The 19275-nt window shown below is 35.8% G+C and overlaps 1 long non-coding RNA gene across 1 annotated transcript; it reads left to right on the forward strand.

Moving 5' to 3' along the window:
• Window positions 1-14636: 14636 nt before the first annotated feature.
• LOC113319311 lies at window positions 14637-17366 on the forward strand. Its single transcript, XR_003345347.1, has 4 exons — window positions 14637-14811; window positions 14985-15055; window positions 16490-16558; window positions 17019-17366. It is a non-coding gene; the product is annotated as an uncharacterized LOC113319311 (long non-coding RNA).
• The last annotated feature ends 1909 nt before the right edge of the window (window positions 17367-19275 follow it).

A 19275-nucleotide genomic window follows, 5' to 3' on the forward strand; every position in this document is an offset into this window, starting at 1 on the left:
ATCACACGTAATTAGTCCAGCTGTGTAGCAGATGTCTCATCTTTATCTCTCTCCTAATCTTATCCAGTTGTAAAGCGGATGCATCTTACAATGTTTATCTAGCTGTGTAGCGGATATCTCTTTATCTAGCAGTGTTGCAGATGTGTCTCCCCTATTCTTTGTTCAGCTTTAGAGCTGGCACCTTTAATTTCTCTGGCATTCTAGTTACTTGGAGATAGGTTGAGAATATGTATGTCCTCATAGCTTTTTGGATACTTGTGAACAATTAGAAGTCATGGTTTTGTGGGTACACCTCTGGTAAACCCTCCCGAGATGAACTCGGTCACTAGGGCCACCTAGTTAGCTAAGATTTTATTTTCTAGATCAGTTTTGCTCGAGGACTAGCAAATAATAAGTTTGGGGGTATTTGATAGACACATTTTTGTGTCTATTTTGTTCTCAATGTTCTGTATTGTTAGTGCTCGATTTGTACTTATTATGGTATTTTGTGTTTGTGTAGGTGTTTTTGGAGAAATCACTTGTGTGGAAAAAGTTGCTCAAAAAGTGATATTTGCACCCCGGAGGACGATTGTTAAACGGACTCTCATTTTGGATAAGGGGAACCCAGTTGCTAAGGGGCACCTTTTTCAATAAAGGCCACCTTCTTTACTATACACACCCCCAGGGAGCCAACTGCTATTCGCACCCCTACTCTGGATAGGGGGCGCCTATCTTCTTCATAGTTTGAATAATATTTAAGCGGGAAAAATGGTTTAAATCTCCGTAACTTCTGTTTTGATTTCTGTCAAGATTTTTGTGAGAGAGTTTCGTCAGAATTAGTTGGGAATATCCTGTTGAGCTTAAACAGGAAAGGTAAATGTCTCAGAACCGAAGAAAGAGGAGTTTGTTGCACACTGTCAATGCACAAAATATCTCCGGCTTGCTATTTTCTTCCCGTGTTATTTGTTCATTTTTGGACGTTGGTATGGGTTGACTCGATCAAGGGATGTGATGGAAGATTGTAGGAGATAAAAAAGGAGATAATCCAGTAGACGCGTGAGAAAGGAAGGTTATTTGCAAACACGAGAAAGCAAAGAAGAATATTCTCCCGTGAGATATTCTCGAGATGTGTGCTATTTTTGGCTGATTTGGGCGTGGCTGAGTGATAAGCACGAAAGTGCGACGCATTTTCACCCATAAATACATTAGCTGGGACTCATTTTATCACTAATAAACTTGTTTTAAGTCTTTTCAAGGAAATAAGCTCTTTTGGAAAAATAGATCGAAAAAATTGTTAAAAGCTGCCAGAGGAACTGATAAAGGCACCCACCATTTCAGATACGGTCACCCAACTTGTTAAAGACACCCAACAAATGAAAAAATGGATAGAGGCACCCTCTTCTTCTTCATTTGAAACAGATTCACATATTTTATGGGAGATCTCAAAGATTTAAGGCAAAGATATCTTGTTGCCTATTATACAAGAAGTTTTCATATCTTGAAGTTAAAAGAGATAATATATTGATGAGTTTGTTTTTATTGAAAAGGAGAAAGAAAATATGTGGTTTTATTTATACATAAAAAAATGATAATATGCCCAGGATTTTATTCTAGCAAATAGAGGAAGATGTGTGATAATGGAGAAAGAAATTATTCATGAGATATCTTTCATCAAAGAGAAGATCTGGTGGAGTTATGGAAGAATATTTTGAAAAAATGTTTGAGTAATGGGTTGTTGTGTATAAATAGGGTGCTAATAGGACCAAATAAAGAAAAGAGGGGGGAGTTTTAGTAGAGCAAAATTGTTGCGTTTAATTTTTCTTCATTTTCACCATTGTAAACACCATTTGAGCTATTAATTATATTTTTTGAGTGTGTTTTCATCATGAGAAGCTATACCCCAACACTTGGTCGATGGAGGAAGCCGGACTTCATACATGGGTGAATTTGTTTTATTTTCTATTTGACTTTTGCACTTAATTAAAATAGAATTATGATTTGAAAAAATTAGTTATTATTTTATTAGATGGGTCATGTTTGCTTAGATGTTTGACGTCCCATGCTTACGATTTATAACTAATGTTTGAAAAATCTACCTTGGCAAGAATAAGAGTCGATGTTGTTTTATTTGTCGAGCGATAATTGTTTGAGAATGAATAATTGAACCTATTGATATGAGTTTGGCCGAATCATAGACCCAGTAACTCTCTATTTTATTCCCTTAAAATTAATCTTAACAAGTCTTAGAGTTCGAATCCTATTTACTAAATAAAAAAACGACAATCAAAAACATTATCATTTTGGCGCCGCCGACGCGGATTTGTTTTTAGATTAATTTTTAGGTTTATTTATTTATTTATTTTTATTTATTTTATTATTTGTACAGTATTTTCATTTTATTTTAGATTATTTTTATTTTTCCTTTTTATGTGTTTCTTTTTGTATTTCTTTTCAGGGAATTTTTGAGGATGATGACTTCTTCCGAGGAGACGTCACCTAAGATGACATTGGCAGAATATAAGCGCAGAAATTCAAATCAGCATGCATCCTCATCTGAGATGACGCTTGGTGAATACATGCAGAGGCAACGGTATGGAGTTTTTGATCCACATGTGGTAAGTGAAGAATCTCCTTTAGAGATACACGAGAAGTATTATAAACACACACCACCTAGTTTGGAACAAAGATTGAGAGTTCTTAAATGTCAAAGATTATTTTCTGATGATGATGATGAATCATGTAGTGACTCTCTGTCCCATACTGAATATATAGATGACCCTGTGAATTATTGTGTAAATGATTCGTCTAATTTATTAGAAGAACCTATCTCACAAGATCTTTCACTCAACTTAGAGGTTGTTTCTAGTCCCCTAGACTTCCAAAAGTTACCTAGTATAGGGTTAGAATTATGTGCTTCAAAAATTTTGTTGGAATACTTTGCACAAAATACCCAGAGGACGTCCCTGTTTCTAATACCGTGCATGAGCCAATTGACAATTTCCCAGTCTCAATAGTATCCCCATATTTTGTTCTTTACGCACTTCCTTGTGCAGTAAAAACTTGATTTAGGGGTAAATCTTTGTTTTTGATAGTTTCAGTGTCTCCGCATCGTTATAACATAAGTGTGAAGCTGTCATTTACAAATGTTGTATTTTGGGTCGATCCCCAAATTTTAAGGTTGTTAATTTTTTGGGATCCTTTTTTGTACATTCCAGTAGGTGTATTTTATTTTTAATTTTATATTTTCGTTTACTTTTTTTCATCTTATGGATTTCCCATCTTAAATTTTGCATTGGATGACTCAATTACATTGAGGACAATGTAATGTTTAAGTGTGGGGGAGTGGTTAACGTTTTACTTTTATTTTTCAGGAATTTCCTTGCATTTTATGACCAGCTGTGTAGCGGGTCTCCAAAAAAAATAAAAAATAAAATAATAATAATAATAATAATAATAATAATCAGCTGTGTAGCGGGTCTATATATATAAAATAAATAAATAAAAATTATTATGATTATTAGGGTTATGACCAGTTGTGTAACGGGTCTTTTCTTTTTTCTTGCATTTTATGACCAGCTGTGTAGCGGGTCTTCAAAAAAAAAAAAAAAAAAAACTAATTATGACCAGCTGTGTAGCGGGTCTGTCTCTGTCTCTTATTATATGACCAGCTGTGTAGCGGGTCAGTTTTCTGTTTTGCTCGAGGACTAGCAAAATGTAAGTGTGGGGGAATTTGATAAGCACGAAAGTGCGACGCATTTTCACCCATAAATACATTAGCTGGGACTCATTTTGTCACTAATAAACTTGTTTTAAGTCTTTTCAAGGAAATAAGCTCTTTTGGAAAAATAGATCGAAAAAAGTGTTAAAAGCTGCCAGAGGAACTGATAAAGGCACCCACCATTTCAGATACGGTCACCCAACTTGTTAAAGACACCCAACAAATGAACAAATGGATAGAGGCACCCTCTTGTTCTTCATTTGAAACAGATTCACATAATTTATGGGAGATCTCAAAGATTTAAGGCAAAGATATCTTGTTGCCTATTATACAAGAAGTTTTCATATCTTGAAGTTAAAAGAGATAATATATTGATGAGTTTGTTTTTATTGAAAAGGAGAAAGAAAATCTGTGGTTTTATTTATAAATAAAAAAATGATAATATGCCCAGGATTTTATTCTAGAAAATAGAGGAAGATGTGTGATAATGGAGAAATAAATTATTCCTGAGATATCTTTCATCAAAGAGAAGATCTGGTGGAGTTATGGAAGAATATTTTGAAAAGATGTTTGAGTAATGGGTTGTTGTGTATAAATAGGGTGCTAATAGGACCAAAAAAAGAAAAGAGGGGGGAGTTTTGGTAGAGCAAAATTGTTGCGTTTAATTTTTCTTCATTTCACCATTGTAAACACCATTTGAGCTATTAATTATATTTTTTGAGTGTGTTTTCATCATGAGAAGCTAGACCCCAACACTGGGTCGACGGAGGAAGCCGGACTTCATACATGGGTGAATTTTTTTATTTTCTATTTGACTTTTGCACTTAATTAAAATAGAATTATGATTTGAAAAAATTAGTTATTATTTTATTGGATGGGTCATGCTTTCTTAGATATTTGATGTCCCATGCTTACGATTTATAACTAATGTTTGGAAAATCTACCTTGGCAAGAATAAGAGTCGATGTTGTTTTATTTGTCGAGCGATAATTGTTTGAGAATGAATAATTGAACCTATTGATATGAGTTTGGCCGAATCCTAGACCCAGTAACTCTCTATTTTATTCCATTAAAATTAATCTTAACAAGTCTTAGAGTTCGAATCCTATTTACTAAATAAAACAACGACAATCAAAAACATTATCACTGAGCGAGCTTGACAACATCATAGATAAGTAATAATAATGCTGGGAGAGTGTTAAGCGACAGAAAACACGTGAAGAATGAAAATAAAGGAATTATTCCCGTAATTTGGTCGGGAGTAAATGTGGATTATTCTGAGTTATTCTCGAGATTTGGTGGTGTATGATGGGTATATATAGAGTTCTTGAAAGTCATACAGGGGGGTGGAGAGTTGGGAGAGGCGATAGAGAGGAATAGGAAGCTGCACATCAGATTTTTCTGCTGCTGCAGGGAAGAAGAACCTGAAGAACATAAAACCGTATACAACTGTCGTTTTAAGGGTCGCATATTTAACAGTTTGTAACGGCCAGTTTCTAACGATTACCTTCAGTTTGTAACAATTATTGTAACGGTGATCTCTGTAACGCCTTTTCAGTGTTGAGAATTGCCTGAGTTATATTTTCCTCTTTGTAAACACCTATTGAGCAATAAAAAATTCCTTTGGGTGTGTTTTCACCATGTGGAGCTAGAACCCATCACTGGGATAACGGAGGAAGCTGGATTCATCCTTGGGGTAATTTAATTAATTTCTTATTTACTTTTTGCACTGATTTTAAATGATTTACGATTTCTATTAATCAATTGTTATCTTGTTAGATAGTGTATGCTTAGTCTTAGGTGCTTTAGATACACTATGCTTGTAATTTACAATTGATGTTACGAAATCTACTTTGGCAAAGAATAGAGTCATTGTTTCTTTTGTTTTGAGCTATAATGTCTAGGATAAATTTATGAATCCCATGAACATGAAAAGCAGTGAATCCTGAGTCCCGGTCCCTCTTCATCTTGTGGATTTATTTTGTATACATATATTTTCTTATTTTTAGTATTTTCTTTTATTAAAACTTAAAGTCAATCCGACATGTCTGAGTGAACGACAACCTTTCTTACCACTATTAAAATTCGATCACACATCAAATTTTATCCAACCGAACCACCAAGTAGTAGCGCACTAAAGGTGTAATCCAATTGGAAGCTTTAAGCTATGTGAACTTAGGTTGATCCTAGAAGTTAGACTCTTAGCGCAAGGTCCACTTACTAGTGTTGTCTTCAAACATGATTGCTCCACAGAATCCCTCAGTGAGGTCTCACGTTCTCTACTTGTGTAAGGGTTATTCAACAATTACACGGATATCCTAACCCTTTACTAGCAACAGAATGATCAAAAGATTAATCCAGCATGTACTCTAAACAATCTAATTAATCAATCATAAACCCTAGAAATAGTGAAAACAAACGATTATGTGACTAAAACTCCAAATAGATTTATATGACTAATAAAGGTTCATGCTAGAACATAGAATTCATCCTAAATCAAAGAAGGTTTAACTTCTCATGTTACATCGTTTTCCGATTTCCTCCTAAAGGGGTAAACCCTAAAATATTAATGAAAAACAAAAATATATTGTGAGATGTGTGACATGATTTAGGTTAAGAAGTGTCTCTTAAATAGTCTCCAAGTTGTAGAAGTGCCCATGTCAAATCCAGGTGGAAATAAGATGTTAAACTTGCCAAAATTCCACCAAAACCTAGCCAAACTCGTATGGAATAACCCCACATACCAATGGGCCGCGTCATGTGGCGAACAAGCCCTGAAAGAAGCCCAGCCCGCTTAGTCTTTGGCTTGTCAGTTCCACGGAACTGACAGCCTATTTTCTTCTTCTTTTCCCACGACCAGATTCTCCGTCCGTAACTTCTCCTGTATCTTTTCCCCCTTTTCTCTACAGTTTTGCGGCTAGAACTTCCCAGACGTAGTATCTCCTGTAACTTTTCTCGCCCAACTACCAGCCAACCTCTGTTTCTTCTTTCTTGCTTCCCTTCACTACCAACAACATCCATCGCTCAGCAAACTCTCTGCACGTATCTTCCATCAATCATCCGGACTCCACTCTCTCCATTGTTGCCATTAACTCACAACAAAGCTTGACAAACCATTATCTCTCTGAGAACAACAAATCACCAGCAGCAACTCAACAAACTCTGCTTAATTAAACTCCATCGTCACTGGCTAGTTATTCATCATACTTACGAGCATCACCATCATCTTCTCTTCTTATTCAGCGGGATCACCTCACCTTCCTCTTGTCTCACCACAGTTCAGTTTCCGATCACCAGCATCAATATATATCTCCATTCTCACCATAGGTCATTTTTGAGCTCCATCATCATATATAACCAATGGTCATAGACTCGTAGCGTCTCTGTTTTGCTTTGTAAACTCGAGCTCAGACCATCCACACTTGTCAGTTCGTAACCCATCTTCGTCTCTCTGTATTGGAAGCAACCCGACTCAGTTTGCAGCTCCATTGCCATCACGTTCTCTCCTTGATTGATATTTTCTCAACTCCCAGTAAACCAGCTCGACTCTGACTTCCAAGTTCTAACTTCTTATAACTCTCGAGTTCAAACCATTCTCCATTAACTTCTCCCTTCCTTTGAGTCTCATCACCAAAATCGAGTGCTCGAAACTCTTCTCTTTCTCACTTGAGCTCAACCATCAACTCGAGCCTGGCTGCTATCTCTGCCATCTGATCAATGGCAACATCGCCTTGATCTTTTCTATCACGAGCTCCAGTGTATATCTTCTCCATCCTCTCTGCCAGTATGCATTACAGTGGTATCAGCTCACGAACATCATCATTCTCAGCCAACCTCTTCCATCGTATCAATCACCAGCAGCGCACTCGATCACAATGGCAGCAGTTTCATGCTTTGCTGGTCTGAACAGATTAACGGTGATGAAGATGGATGGCCCTGGGAGAAATAAAACCAGGTGCCTTTAAAACTTTAAATCAACTGTCAGTCTCGGAAGACTGACAGTTTAGTTCTCCGTGGCTGCCTGAGTAATAAGGCGGGTGCCTTCACAAATTCTGTGCGTTCACAATTGGCGCAATTTTGGCTTGCTTCAAATGTTTGTAACTTCTTCATACGGAGTCAGAATGACTCCATTCTTTCGCCTTTCGCTTCGTCTTTGCGTCCTCTTCAAGATGATAGCAAGGACTCCTGCATTCAAACGAGTTCTACTTGGTCTTTGGCCCTTCTTTACTTGTAGACTTCACTTTTATAGCTCTTTTCACTTCTTTTCGGATGATTCACCTAATAAAACACAAATAAGAGAAAACAAACGTAATATACAAATAATTTACAACAATATCTAGCAAATACTAGCATGGAATGGACACTAAAGATATGTAAAATATGCACTTATCAAAGCATTATGTCTTCTGGTGGAAAAGATGTTAATATGATTGTTAAGCCCTCAATCATGAAGGAAAAAGATAAATCTCATGCACCTTCAACTTTGAAAACAAAAAGGAGGAATGTGAGAAAACCAAGGGTTGTTCCTTCAAATCTTCAGAAGTTTCTGGTGTTCTTGAAGAGTTGAAGGAAACAAGAAAGAAGATACAACAAATAGAGGCTATTGTTTTTAGGACTCTTGAAATTCAGAAGGCCCTGGTTCGGCATCAGTCAAGAAGGTTTGTTAGAACTGACTCCTTTCTTCATGAACCTTATGTTCCAATGGCTGTTGACGACAAGGAGTTCGGGGACGATAAAGAATTTTTCAAAGGTCTTAATGTATAGGAAACTTCTTAAAAGAATTTATTCCTGTGTTTTAAGAAGGATAACTAGGGTTTGGAATAACAATTATTGTGAGTACACATAGCTATTGCCAACGATTTTCATATTTTTATGTTTTTAGATTTATTTATTTAAATTCTAAAGTTTATTTGGAAGATGATTTTGTAGCATTAATCTTTATTGGTTTCATCCGTGAACTATATTGCAAAAATTATTATGGGATATGTGTGTTTGCATCCGTGAACTATGATTGTTCCATATATGTCAAAAGTTAAGCCTATTGTGTCATTATACAAATTTTGATGGAAGATAGGATGAACTTTTGATTACAAAGATTAAGTCTATGATATCATTATGCAAATATTGATAAAAATAGAATGAATCTTTGAATATTTCACAGTATTGATCTTTCCATGATCCACTTCTATATGAAAGTACTGTGCGGCTCCGTAAGTTCTCTTATGTTAAGCATTTCCGATTAAATTAATCATGGGTCCTCTTATGATTAATTTTGTTAGAGCACTACTCGGTCGAACTCGCATGCGTTGCTATCTCATGCATGTTTGTCAATATTAGTGATCAAAACTATAAGTCTTGATTTCTAGTCTACTATAGCTAAGTTTCGGACTAGGATAGAAAGTGTAGTTGAGCTCAAGAACTCCATGTCGATCATCATACAAGACGAAGAACTACTCAAGGAACTGGTGGAACTTCATCGACTAAAAGGTCTGTGGAGACTTGAACTTATCTATCACTCAAAAGTCTATCTACTCTATCTCCTATCTTGAGACAAAAGTCGTTTTTCTATATAGACTTTGATTATACACATTTGCTATTTCGAGCCGAGTTTATCTCGCTTATCTATTTCTCGAAATATGTGTTGGTAAGCTTTCGCTTTGGCCAAGTTCATCTTTACCTAGTGACGAAAGTCATGTTATGTTTCAATCACTTAAAAAAGTCTTTAACGAAAAATGGTTTGTGAATAACAACTATATAATGTCCTCTAAGAATGTTTCAATGATTGAAATGAGAGTTTAGATTATATAACCAATGTTGGATATAAGCACTGTGTGGTAACACATACATGTATAAGTCCTTATTCCTTGAACCAAAGTCTGTGTACTTTGCTGCTCAGGAAACCGGAACGAACCCAATCTGCGTACCCAGTCCGCATACTGTCGGAGGTTCTCTTCCCGAGAAAATCTGCTGGAGTTTGTAAACTTTTACCAACTTATTCCGGGTACTTAAGTCCGCGTACCTGATCCGCGTACTTAGGTTGGTTATATTCTAAAAACGATTATTCGTGAACTTATACTTATATTAACTAAGGAATGCAAGTTTGCAAACCGTGGCTATAAAGTTCCTGAATCGATTCGAGTGAATCAAATCGTTTTTGCTTCGATTGTGTCTTGTATACTTCTATAAGATCTAAGCAATTGAACAACTCTCTAACTAGTTCATTTGAGTCATTTGAACTAGTTATGGTGAAGAAGAACATGGTTGATATGAAAGTTCTCATATGTCTAACCATTTGTTTAACTATTGTTGAACAAACAAATGTACATGTTTGGGTACGGTTACACAAACCTAAAACGTGCATTTCATTTGTGCGTAACAAGCTAAGTTTTCGATCTAACGGTTGAAATATATTAACTAGAATCTAATCAGGTTTTCATCTAACGGTGAATATTGAATGCTTTGTTACTAAGCTAACATTGATTGCAAGCCCTGATTTGAAACACTATATAAAGGAGAACTGCTAGCAACTGGGAAACCTAATCCCCACACCTCCTGTGTGATACTAGTTGTATAAACTAGAGTTGATTCTCCTTTAACCTTAACTTTCTACCGATACCCTGTAGGTTAACGACTTGAAGACTTCATTGGGATTGTGAATCTAGACCGATACTACTTTCTTGTAGTTGTGTGATCTGATCTTGCTGTTTCTATCATATTGAGTACAATCGTAACGATTGGCTGAGATTGATATCTCTGATAGGCAAGATATAAAAGTAATCACAAACATCTTCGTCTCATCGTTTGTGATTCCACAATATCTTGTTTCGCTGGTCGATTAAGATTATTGTGAGGTGATTGATAATACTAGGATGTTCTTCGGGAATATAAGTTCGGGTTATCAATTGGTCCCTGTTCACCATGATTTATCAAAAAACGTAACAAAACTTGTAGGTATTTCTGTGGGATACAAGTTTATCTATTATCGTAGACTTTTCTGTGTGATACAGATTTGTTTATTAAAGTCTTCGACTTTGGGTCGTAGCAACTCTTAGTTGTGGGTGAGATCATCTAAGGGAATCAAGTGCGTAGTATCCTGCTGGGATCAGAGCCGTAGGAGCATAACTGTACCTTGGATCAGTGTGATATTGATTTGGGTTCAACTACAGTCCGAAGTTAGTTTGTAGTAGGCTAGTGTCTGTAGCGGCTTAATACAGTGTGTGTTCAATCTGGACTAGGTCCCGTGTTTTTCTACATTTGCGGTTTCCTCGTTAACAAACTTCTGATGTCTGTGTTATTTCTTTTCAAGTGATTTCTCTTGAAATTGATTGATACTTGAACATTGATCTTTGGTCTTTGGTCAATTATATAAAAAAACTTTTGTTATATAATTGAAATATCACAGGTTGTGCATTTGAATCAATCAATTGGGAAATCCAACCTTTGGTTGTTGATTGAAATTGATTGATACTTGAACATTGGTCTTTGGTACCGTTCAAGTGATTTATCTTGTATTCAATTAGTCTCCCAGATTTCTATTTGCTTGAGTAAGTATTGAATCGAGAAAGAGAGATATAACTATTTGATATACTTTATTAAGATTGAGTCTAGTTGATTCTCTTGAAAGTATATTGGAGTTAGTCCATACATATTGCTAATCGAAATATTGGGTGTGGTTGTTGTACCCTCGCTTTTTCAAATTTAATTGAGTTTTCTGGATACAAATTCATGTTTCATGTAATTTGTTAATGTCCAAAGAAATCCTTCTTTTCTTGCAAAAGTAAGGTCGCTCTTGTTGTTCTTTCGGGAATGACATTTTATGGGGGAGAGTTCTTTTTCAACTTGTGCTTAATTTCCAAATCTTTGTGGGGAGTGCCGATGTGGAATATCGTAAGAGTTTTCTTGTATCTTTATGAACTCCTTGATGAATGCATTTAGTTTCGATTATATGACTGCATCTAAACAAAGTTGATATGTTTTCTTTTAGTCATGAAGAATCTCTATGATTATGATCCCACTAGTTTTCGTACCTTTGCCAATTTATATTGACAAAAATGGGGAGAATTAGTCTGTAGTTCACACTACAAATACATATGGTTTACAGATCATTACGTAAGGGGGAGTGTTTTCATATGAGATGAAGTATTGACTAAGGGGGAGTTATACATATCACCATAGTATTGTTGTCAAAGTTGTGATATAATTGGACTTTGATGTTGTGTAATAATACTATGACATTGTATAACAATATGAAACATTTTATTTTTATATATTGTTATAGCTACGGATCTTCAACAACTATGATACTAAGTTGAACACGTTCAGAATCACTGGAGTACTTGGAAGTGACGAAGATTTCGAGTAATGTCGAAGAACCAAGGAAATCAAGCATTTGGATGAGAAGCTACAAAGTTTATTTATTTTGTAATCCATATGTATTGATAATTTTGTCACTAAAATTGACAAAGGGGGAGATTATTAGACCACTGCTCGGTCGAACTCGCAAGCGTTGCTAACTCAAGCTTGTTTGTCAAGTTTAGTTGCCAAAACTATATAGCTAAGTCTTGGATTAGGATAATAAGTGTAGTTGAGCATTATTCACGACGTTCATCGACTGAAAACGAAGAACTACTAAGGGGAGCTTGTGGAACTTCATCAACAAAAGGTATGTGAAGACTTGAACTCATCTATCACTCAAAAGTTTATCTACTCTATCTCCTATTTGATTCAAAAGTCGTATAGCTATATAAACTTCGATTATACACATTTGTTATTTCGAGTTGAGTTTAACTCGCTTACATATTTCTCGAAATATGTGTTGTTAAGCTTTCTCTTTAACCAAGTTCATCTTATATTCTTGACGGAAGTCAAAAGATGATCATGTGAAAATCGCCTGGTAACATCTTACATAATTTGTGTGAGACAGTCATTTGATGTAGACTCGGAATGTTTTGTATTGATCATTCGATCACTTGAAAATTGCTTTAAAGCTAATAGTTTATGTGAGACAGCTATTCTCGTCTTCCAGGAATGTTTCAATGATTGAAATGGGAGTTTAGAACAATTAACCTTTGATTGGATATAACACAATATGCGTACTTGTATGCTAAACTGTTGCATGTTATTCCAAGTCCGAGAACCATAGTATGCATACCCGTATGCGTACTAGTTGATTAATGAAAGTCCGGGAACTTAGTATGCGTACTTGTATGCATACTGGCGTAAGTTCAGTTCCGGGAAACTCAACTGAGTTTGGAGGTATGCATACCCGTTCGCATACTATCGAACCCAAACTTAGTCCGGCCACTTAGGTATGCGTACACGTTTGCATACTTGAGTAGGTTATGTTCTAAAATCGGTTTGTTCATGAACTAATACATTTATATATTAAGGAATGCAATCTTTTGCAAACCGTGGCTATAATGTTCATGAATTGATTCAAGTGAATCAAAACCGGTTTTGCTTCAATTGTGTCTTTTATACTTCTATGAGAATATAAACAATTGAACAACTCTAGAACTAGTTTCATTTGAGTCATTTGAACTAGTTATGGTTAAGATGAATAAGGTTGATATGAAAGTGTTCATATGGCTAACTTCGGTTAACTATTGTTAAACCAACAAGGTGCACACGTTTAGGTATGGTTATTCACATCTAAATGAAGTCACTTTTCATTTGTGTGTAACAAGCTAAGTTCGATCTAACGGTTGAAAGATATTAGCTTGAGTCTGATCAGGTTTTCATCTAACGGTGAATATTGAATGCTTCGTTACCAAGGTAGCATTGATTGCAAACCCTGATTTAAAGAATATATAAGGGAGAACTCTAGCAACTGGGAAACCTAATCCCCACACCTCCTGTGTGATACTAGTTGCGACTAGAGTCGATTCTCCTTTAACCTTAGGTTTTTCCAAAACCCTGTAGGTTAATGACTTGAAGACTTCATTAGGATTGTGAAGCCAGACCCGACTATATTCTCTGTAGTTGCGTGTTCTGATCTTGTTGTTTTCTATCGTACTGAGTACTTTATTCTCTAAGATTTGCTCGAGATTTAATCTCCTATAGGCAAGATAAAAAGTAGTCACAAACATCTTCGTATCATCGTTTATGATTCCACAATATCTTGTTTCTCTACCATACGATTAAGATTATTGTGAGATGATTGATATTACTCTTCTGTTCTTCGGGAATATAAGACCAGTGTATCGATTGGTTCCTATTCACCTTGATTTATCAAAAGACGGAACAAGACTCTTAGGTATTTCTGGGGGAGACATATTTATCTATTCAATAGACTTTTCTGTGCGAGACAGATTGGTTTATCAAGTCTCCGACTTTGGGTCGTAGAAACTCTTAGTTATGGGTGAGATCAACTAAGGGAATCAAGTGCACAGAGTCCTGCTGGGATTCAGAGGCGTAAGGAACGCGACTGTACCTTGATCAGTGTGAGATTGGTTAGGGCTCAAATACATTCCAGACCGAAGTTAACTTGGAGTAGGCTAGTGTCTGTAGCGGCTTAGTACGGTGTGGTGTTCAAATCTGGACTAGGTCCCGGGGTTTCTCTGCATTTCGGTTTCCTCGTTAACAAAATTTCTGGTGTCTGCGTTATTTATTTTCCGCATTATATTTGTTTATATAATTGAAATATCACAGGTTGTGCGCAGTTTAATCCACTACAAAATTACTGACCTTTTGTCACGGCCTAATTTCCATGGATTTGAATATCCGTGGCTATTTGTGACATTTTTCCACGCTAGATAAGTAACCGTGGCAAATAGGTTACTCACTTGCCACGCGTCTAGGTTTGTAAGGTATTAGTCCGTCAGATGTCTTCTACCCACGACAGAGTGGGCCGTGGGTATACCGGGCCTCTTGCTTCGGGACAATAAATGGTTTCGTGGCTACTGTGCCGTGGAATTCTCCTATTTTTTTTTTTTAAATCTCAAGTCGTGGCTTGTAAACCTCGCAGAAGACCACGATCCCTATCTCTGATGAGATAATTCCCCAGTTCATCCAGTTCCTCCCACCTCCCTTAACTCTCCTCTTTCTTCGATTACGGTTGCTATAAAAACAAATGATGCTTTGAAACCGTATACACAGAAAAGACAATATTTCAAGTAAGTTGAGATTTGCTAAAATTAGATCTTCTGATTTTGTTTTTCTGAAAATAGGGTTTTTTAAGTATTAATTAGTTATGTATTAATCAACCTAATTTCATTTAGGCTTCAATTTTTTTACTGCTTTAGAATGTATCTTCTTTAATTTAAACCGTTCTATGATATTGGGTCAGATTTGGAAGAAGGAAATCCATCAATGTCTTCATTCTCTGCAAGACATCATCGATTTTATCTGCACAAGCTGGTAAGAAATTTAATTTCTTTCTCCTTGATTTCCTGCTGCGGTTGTCATACATTTTGAGTTTCATTTAGGTCAAAGTTCAATTTTTGTTTTGAAATTCCAGCTATTGTTCTTGGTTTTTGTTTAGCATTGAAATTCTATTCAAGTGTAATTGTAAAACCCAGTATGCATGTCTTTCTAGGTTTGTCAAATACTATTTTTGGTTATTCCTTGAGAATGTTGTTGCATCCTTACTCTTCTTTGTTATATTTTTTACTCTGTACACATGTTTAAACATCGAATTTGTTGTATGCAGCCTCTATTCTAACTTCAGCATGAAGTTTACCTTTTTGGAATAATGTCTTTCATCTATCAGCTTTATCTCCATGACTCTATTGAACTGTCAAATCAAATGTAGATGGTACAATCAAAATTTCTGAATAGCACATGTCAGAAGTATTCTATTAAAGACATGATGTAGTAATTTCTAAGTACTGTTTGATGAAGCAATGGTTTTTGAATTAGTGGGTCAAATAGGAGACTTTTACAGTTTTACTACTCCTATAAATTTGTAGTTATGTGATTAGTAGTTCATAATTTCATATGGGATAGCACCAACTGGTATTACAATACATTTACACCAAATGTTTTGTGGTTATCACATTATATGAAGTTCAGCACTTGACCGGGTCTCTCACATGATTGACTTGTTTTCTATATCCTGACAGAGAGTTTTCCGAGTCTTACTGTGTAAATAAAGATTGTTTGAGGTAGTATTGTGTTCCTACGATTTAGTATTATCATTCGAGGCGCACCCTCAAGAGCCTCAACTTATCCCATTTCATTAGGTTTTATTGTAACACCCCAGCAGTAACAAGTTTGTCTAGAAATGAATGTGACATGTTACATATTAACTGGTTATCTCAGCATCAACTAGATAAAACACAATAGGAGCTTTTTACTTTTTTGTGAGCACCAATATCCGTACGAATTCAATGGCATATTTCTTAATATCTGCAATAAAATGTTGTTCTCCATCCTTATGAAACATGTTGTTTGAAGGTAGATTGTTGGCTTAAATATCAGGAGTTATGATTATTGCTTTTCTGTTTGGTATTCTCCCTCTAGAAAGAAGTAAAAACCATGGAAAAATGCACTATTTGCGGGGTTTCCAGGTGGAAGATAGTGAGACCTAATACTCCTTATCGCTTGTTGAGTCATCCTTAACTTTTGGCTTGTGGTGTTTATTTTTTGTCATGGTTTGCAATTTCTGAGCCTGGTTCTTTGTTCTTATCTTAAAAGATTGATCTTATACTTATGGTTTTTAAGCTCACAGAAGTGGTTGTGACCTGACAATTGTGCTTCGATTATATGATCTCATTAGTATTAATTTTTATTTGTGCATTTGTTCCAAAATTTACTCCAGATAAGGTTTTGAGTTTCAGCTGCAAATTTCAGGTCTTCTTGGATTTCACTCATTCTTTTAAGTGGTTGTGGTTGCTGCTACTTTGTTGCTGTACATTCAAGGTAAATGCTACACAACAATAAAATTTGTTTTGCGATTGTGGTTTTTTGTATGAGCTCGAAAACTAGTGCAGGACGGCTTAATGGTAGTTTAGAAGTTTTTGACAAGTTAACTTTTGGTTTTTCACAATTCTTCAGTTTTTTTTTTTTGGCAGAATGGAGGGTGAAACAATTAATGATCTTTTTATTAATTTGTTAGGTCATAGGTTAGAGAGTGAATATAATAGTATTATATGGCAGTTTTAGAATTTCAAATCAACCCTTAGCTCATAATTGCATTTTTTCTGCCTTCCCTGATCAATACATGTGGTCTTGATGCTATGTACTTGCAAAACACAGAACTAATAAGGTTTTCACTTTTCAGACTTTTATTTCTCAGCACTAGTCAATTCTATCAATTAACATTGTGCAAGGTTAGTAGCTTGAATGCATGACTAGTACTTACCTTTATGCTCTGTACTAGTACGAATGGTGGAGCGGGTGGAAATATTTTCAGGGTTCTTGAAAGTCATACAGGGGGTGGAGAGTTGGGAGAGGCGACAAAGAGGAATAGGAAGCTGCACATCAGATTTTTCTGCTGCTACAGGGAAGAAGATCCTAAAGAACATAAAACCGTATAAAACTGCCGTTTTAAGGGTCGCATATTTAACAACTTGTAACGGCCAGTTTCTAACGATTACCTTCAGTTTGTAACAATTATTGTAACGGTGATCTCTGTAACGCCTTTTCAGTGTTGCGAATTGCCTGAGTTAGATTTTCCTCTTTGTAAACACCTATTGAGCAATAAAAAATTTCTTTGAGTGTGTTTTCACCATGTGGAGCTAGAACCCATCACTGGGACAACGGAGAAAGCTGGATTCATCCTTGGGGTAATTTAATTAATTTCTTATTTACTTTTTGCACCGATTTTAAATGATTTATGATTTCTATTAATCAATTGTTATCTTGTTAGATAGTGTATGCTTAGTCTTAGGTGCTTTATATACACTATGCTTGTAATTTACAATTGATGTTTTACGAAATCTATTTTGACAAAGAATAGAGTCATTGTTTCTTTTGTTTTGAGCTATAAATGTCTAGGATAAATTTATGAATCCCATGAACATGAAAAGGAGTGGAATCCCGAGTCCCGATCCCTCTTCATCTTGTGACCTTATTTTGTATATATATATTTTCTTATTTTTAGTATTTTCTTTTATTAAAACTTAAAATCAATCCGACAAGTCTGAGTGAATTACAACCTTTCTTACCACTATTAAAATTCGATCAATTTTTGGCGCCGCCGACGCGGGCTTTTCTTTAGGCTAGAATTTTTTAGATTTTTTTTTCTTTTTTAGTTTTTTTATTTGTGTTTATTTTATTTGTTCTTCTTTACATTTTTGGGTTTTTGTCTTTTCCTTACAGAATTTGGAATTTGGAGCGAAAGAAAATTTTGCCAAAGCTTTTGGTGAATACTTAAAGACTTGGAGTAAAAGGCAAAGCGAAAGGAGCGAAAGAAGAAGATATTTTTTTTATTTTATAAAAAAAAAAGAGAAAAAAAAAAAGAGAGACATTTTTATTTTTTAGATTTTTTTTAGACTTTCCTTTTCTTTTGCACTTTATTTTTGGACTTTGGACTTTGGACTTGGACATTATTTTTACTTCTTTTTTTAAACCCTACGGAAGGGTAATTTAAATATAAACTGTGTGCAGAGAAGGACGACGATTACGATATCGTCTCGGACCCTCGGGTTCGTACATGACATAGGAGTCGTGTCCTGAGTCGACTACAATGGTTAATCCCCCGTCTGGAACGGGAGGTAAGTTTGTTGATGAGCACGTAAGTGCTACATTTTATACCCATATTTATATTAGCTAGAACTCGATATTCAGGCTAATAACATTGTTTTAAGCTGTTTCCAGGAATTACAAACAAATCCAAAGCGGTGCAATAAAATGACTAAATGGAAGCTAAATTAACGGTTACGGGTGTGGTGCTTAATCATGGGCAGCAGAGTTGGCCAGTTAATTCAGTAACACACCACCAATATACGTCATCGTCTCAAGCCGGTAGCAGTCCAAAAATATCAAAGCCGAAGATGGAAATTTATTCTGTGATTGGACGTGCATAAACAGAAAGAAATCAATTATGTCGTCACTTTGATAGTCCATGCAAAGTTACCTCTAATTGCTCGCACCAAATGATAAGGAAAGTCAAAGGCATGCATGCAGAGAAGGACAAAAAGGAGCTGGCATATATGCATACAAGGAAATTAAATGAAGATACCATATTCAGTCTTTCCAAAACAAGGTGATACTCATATATATTTCTTTTAAGGAAGTTGAAAAGGCACTTACCTTTTATTTGTGAGAGTAATAACATAGTGGATGAAGATTAAGGAAGTGGGTCCCGCGTATATAAAGATTTGGCTCATTTTGACGACACGAGATTGGAAAGTCAGAGCTAAACTTGGAATCTCAATATAAAAGAAAGTGCATTACTACGAGAGAGGGGGTTCTCGGCTGGGTCTGTTCGGGAAGGTAATTTTTTCCACCAGGTTCTGTTACTGTTTTGTGGAGAAGAGGCCGGTATTAGATTTCTGTTTTGGAGAGAGGAGGCCGACGGACGGAAGAACCAGGGGGCCGGATTTCCGACAACAAGAGGTTGCGGCTACTGTTTGGGTACTGAGAAGAGGTTTGACGGCCATTCGAGGAGAAGAAAACAAGAGGGGAAGAAGACG

This window comes from Papaver somniferum, chromosome 10, assembly GCF_003573695.1.
Source record: "Papaver somniferum cultivar HN1 chromosome 10, ASM357369v1, whole genome shotgun sequence".
Lineage (NCBI taxonomy): Eukaryota > Viridiplantae > Streptophyta > Magnoliopsida > Ranunculales > Papaveraceae > Papaver > Papaver somniferum.